Raw genomic sequence first — 4,595 nt, 5'->3', positions numbered from 1 at the left:
CCCATTCCAGCACTGGAATCAAAATAACTTGAGATGGAAAACGTGTGACCTCCCAAGCCTTTATTTACAGTGTCACAAACCACAAGGGAAGGATCTGTCCAAGTTTTCCAGCTGGAATGAGAACAGCAGGGAAAAACATGCCCTCATTTTTGCAGCCGTGATATTTAACACATCACAGGGGAGAAGAATGGGGAGGAGGTAGGAGAGTTAGAAGCAAGTAATGATGCCATGGAAATTCAGACGAAGTGGTCTCAGCCACACAGGTACGTTCACGCAATTACATCCTTTCTGCCCAGAACTAAACAAGAGCTTTGTACATGCACATGTAATTGCAAAACCTGTCCGACACATGTTTAATGGGGTTACTTCTTGACTGTTACATTACACAAGGTTGTAAAATATAGAAACCTTCTGGACTTCACCTCAATTAGGGCTGTAATGATCTCTCTTCATGCTGCCATCCCCCAAATTAGTACAACAAAGACTTTGTCAAAAACAAGAAACTTAGAAACAGTAGAATCTCCCTCAGATATTTAAACAGCACAGACAAACATACACGAACGAGGTTTAGACCTATAGAAAGTTACTTGCAGCAGGAAACTGTCAGTTAGTTTGTGGTTACAACCACACCAGTGTCACAGCTCTTTCCTCCCAGTTAAACACGTATGTCCAAACAGTTCCTCATGTCTAGTGTTTCTATTGTAAAAGGAGGAAAACAACTGAAAAACTCATCCGTATTTCCACTAGAAATTTCATAGTGCCAGACTACACAAGAGACTATCTTTTCAGAAAAGGGATCCAAACATTTATATCATAGACTGTCAGGTCTAACTCGGTTTACCTGTAACTATCTCCTACCTTTAAAGAATCCATTCCCCCTCCCTCACCTATTAGCAGCTCCCCCTTCTCCCTGCCTGGCACTATAACAAGCACCACACTAACCCACAACCTTTACATGTCGAGATAGGGGAATGCCACAATTGTACTGCTCTGTTACACTGCCGAACAGGGTTCCTCTCCTCGCCAGTAAAAACGCAGCCGTCACTCAGCTCTCTGAAGTGTTATCACCTTGATCTAACTCACTGTAAAGTGTTTTGCAGTATAGTCTATGAAGGATCCAACATGAGCAGAGATTTCTCTGCATTTGGTTGGTTTCCATAAACTCATCCCTTAAAAGGGGAACAGTTCTCATGTCATGGGTCTCACAGTAAGTCCCCTGGTTAAGTACAGGATGCAGGAAAATCAGATGCAGCCCCAATTTGTGTCCATATAAAACAGGCACAGGGCTCTGGAAGGGGAACAGCTTGTCACGTTACACAGCCAGAGGTGGAAATGTACCTAAAAATCACAGCACAGCATGGCACAGGCACAAAGGCAGGTGTTTCAGGCAAGGCAGGGAGTACCAGAAGGGCATTAGAAGGCACTAATTGCAAAGCAAACCTGTGCTTCCTTTTGACAGGTCACCATACACTCCTTCGGCGATGTGCACAAATTGTTTAGAGGGGACACCACTTCCCAAGTGCACAAGATCTCTGTCCTGAGCCTACCTCACATTCTCACGCTAAGGCACCCTGTAACTCCACCTGCTTTCACCTCACCTACTTTCCCCTCTCCTACACACCAGCCTCCTGCCTAATTGTCAGTCTCTGCCTCTTCTTACAGCGAGAAACACTCACTCCTCATCCCATCTGGGCTTCTGCAGTTGCAGGACCGGTGGAAACAAAAAAGCACTGCAGTGTCCCTGGACTGCTAGAAGCGAGGATGCTGAGGGACAGGTACCTCCTCATTCTGCATCAGCATTCTCCATCTCCCCCCACTGCTTCTTGCCAAGGTCCCACTGCCATGCTTGGACCATCGCAGGCACTTACAGCTTGCGTATGCACACATGCCCCTCAGAACCTGCTCTGCCTTTCTGCTTGCACCAGAGATTGAGGATGTTTCCCTAGATTTTGAAGTAATTTGAAGTAATTTGGAAGAAAATACTCCCAGGTATAACTTGTAGAGGAACCTCCTCCCATCATTTTCACTCAGTCCAGCAGTTCGGATTCAAAGCCTTCAGGTTTGGAAAAACAAAAGGACTGCACACAGATGCTGGCAGAACAGAGGGGAAAATTACCTGGTGCCTACAGCATTTTCATGGACATTTCTATTCAGCTTTTTGTTTTCATGAACACTGCATTCCCCGACAAGGTTTAAAACCCATTCTTCTCCCTACGTTCCTTACTTGCCAATCCACAGACGTTACTTGCTCTCTAGTGACGCAAGCCTCACAGATTCATTTTGCTGCAAACACAATTCCGAAGGCAGTTTCCCCTCACCTGACCAGGAAATTAATGACCATTTGGGCACCTCTCCTGCTGAGGATCATCAACCCTGTGAAGCCCTTCAGACAAGTGAAATGAATAGAGCCACAGCCCCAGGGCAAAGCAAACCCTCGACACTGCTAAGGATTCCATTTCTTTGCTGTTACCACTAATTCAGAGAAACACACTGTCCTCTACAACAGGGAAGCAAAGGGGGAGAGCACGATCTAAAGCAAGGGAGGCAAGGCTCCTGGGGCACAGATGTTCTCCCCCAGCACAGAGGCACAAATTCATAAGGCAATTAATGCCTCTACGAGCATAAAACTCCTCTGTTCAAGCTGCTGACAGCAGCTTTGTTCCCAGAGAGACCTGTCCACAGCTCCTTCAGAGCGCTGCGGTGAGCAGAAAAGAAGCCGCCGGGCTCTCTCCCGAGGAAATCAGGGATGCCACAGCGGGACAAGCTGCAGCGCTGGGAGCAGCCTACCCAGACTGGCCCTCGGCTCTGCTAATCCTGAAGAGAGAGGCTTCAGGAAGGGAATCAACATGGGGAATAGTGATGAATTCAGTGGGAGCCAATTTCCCGACAGGAGATAATTAAGGTATTCAAATCACCCTTAGTTTTCAAGGATTTCTGGTACAGATATTGCATGTTAATACAGAGCTGGTGTCACTGCGGTTTCAGTGTAACAGCTGCGGCCCTGAGGTATAAATCCAGAGAAACTGAAAACATATTTCAGCCTGATAAGTGAACAGTCTCAGATCCAAACTCATTTATCCTTTCCCCGTTCTTCCCAGCAATTCATTGCTCTTAAAGCAAAAAAACAGCAGTTTTTGAGTTTTAGCATCCAGCAGCAAAAATGCAAAGTGACTATACCACAGTATCACTGCAAAGAGAAACACTGAGTGAAGTTAAGAGTTAAAAAATCACCCTTTCTAATAGAGGGAAAAAATCTGTACGGTGAGGAATGTACTGGAGGAAAATAAGAAGATGCAGAATTACACAGTCTAAAGGCTGACACCCCATCTACTGAAAAAATCCTGTTCAGCCACTGATTTTATAGGCAGATTTAACACTCTGATATACATGATATACATTTCTAGAATTCACACAAAAAAGGTTTGGTGAGAGCTGGACAAACACAGTGAACCCACAAGCAACACTCCAAAGGTTACAGCATAAGAGAGCAGCAAATACATTCAGAAAAAGCATAAAATCTCTTAAAATTTACTTCTTAAACACCACAGGTTACTTGCTTCCCCATCTACACTTTTACTGGGGAAGTTTTGCATGTCAATCCTTTTGGCAATGTAAAAGCAAATTAAGAGTTGAGGGCCAAAAAAGGTAGAAATTAACAATTTTATGGTAGTATCAGAGGCTGCACACTGTTTATTTCAACAGAAATAAAATGCAATAAAGTTAAGATTTTTTGGGGAAAAAGACCCGCACAAGATTTAAATATACACACAAAAATAAATGTTAATTGCACATCCTGTGCAGCCATTCCCCCTTTTAATTTATTTGTTTAAAGCATTTTAAATAAACAAGGATGCTAACTAAGCAGAAAAAGGCAGGGAGCGTGAGTTTTCTTTTTAAAGAGGTTTATAACAATACACATGTCTACGCAATTTAAGCCAACCGTGTCCTGTGACTGCCAAGTCCTTCTCAGAGGCAACTCATACAGCCATTCTTCCAGACTCCATTTTATCACGTTTCCCCCAGGCATCTATTCAAGTGGAACCCAAGCTAAGGTTAATCCCCACTCTTACCAGCAGTAAGTTAGTATCCATCAGACTCATTACCATTCTCCCTAGTAACATCTACATTGGGTTTTTTTAATATAGAAGAAAAAGAGCAGCCCTCCAGCTGAAATGCCAGAACCTACCTTCTGCAAAAAATCTCTCTAGATGCTCTAGAATGCAGGAGGGAGTGAAGACAGCATTGCTGAAAAAGGATGTCACTGTTGGTCCACATGTGTCAACATCCTAGAGAAAGATAAAACATAGTTGCTTAACTGCCATGCCCATGGGAAATCAACAGCAAGAATAAAGCTGCATTATTTTCACAGTTACACCATGCTAATGGCTCCTATGCAAACAACATAAAGCTACAACATTTTATAATTGCACATCAGAGTTTCTCTGCAGACATCCCTCCGGTATGTCAGAAATTCAATACGTGATAGTAGGCGGCAATGAGCACCTCAGGGATTTAAAGTGCGTTCCAAGCCATGAGTCATCGTCATCTCTAACTCATGGAAATTAAAAAAAAAAAAAAAAAAAAAAAAAAAAAAA

At 43.6% G+C, this 4,595-nt stretch overlaps 1 protein-coding gene across 5 annotated transcripts in view; it reads right to left on the bottom strand.

Annotated features, from left to right (window-relative positions):
• PITPNM2 (phosphatidylinositol transfer protein membrane associated 2) overlaps nt 1-4,595 on the bottom strand; it is a 129,834-nt gene that overhangs the window by 120,951 nt on the left and 4,288 nt on the right. For 4 of the 5 annotated variants that reach the window (XM_026859486.1, XM_026859483.1, XM_026859487.1 and 1 more), the window contains exon 2: nt 4,187-4,286. The gene's annotated coding sequence lies outside the window, so the exon portion shown is untranslated. Of the gene's footprint in view, nt 1-4,186; nt 4,287-4,375; nt 4,392-4,595 lie in introns of those variants that run through there. The other variant, XM_026859484.1, reaches the window with a different exon arrangement.

This window comes from Athene cunicularia (genome assembly GCF_003259725.1).
Source record: "Athene cunicularia isolate RWA chromosome 15 unlocalized genomic scaffold, athCun1 chr15_part1, whole genome shotgun sequence".
Classification (NCBI taxonomy): domain Eukaryota; kingdom Metazoa; phylum Chordata; class Aves; order Strigiformes; family Strigidae; genus Athene; species Athene cunicularia.
This window is presented reverse-complemented; position numbering and strand designations above follow the sequence as displayed.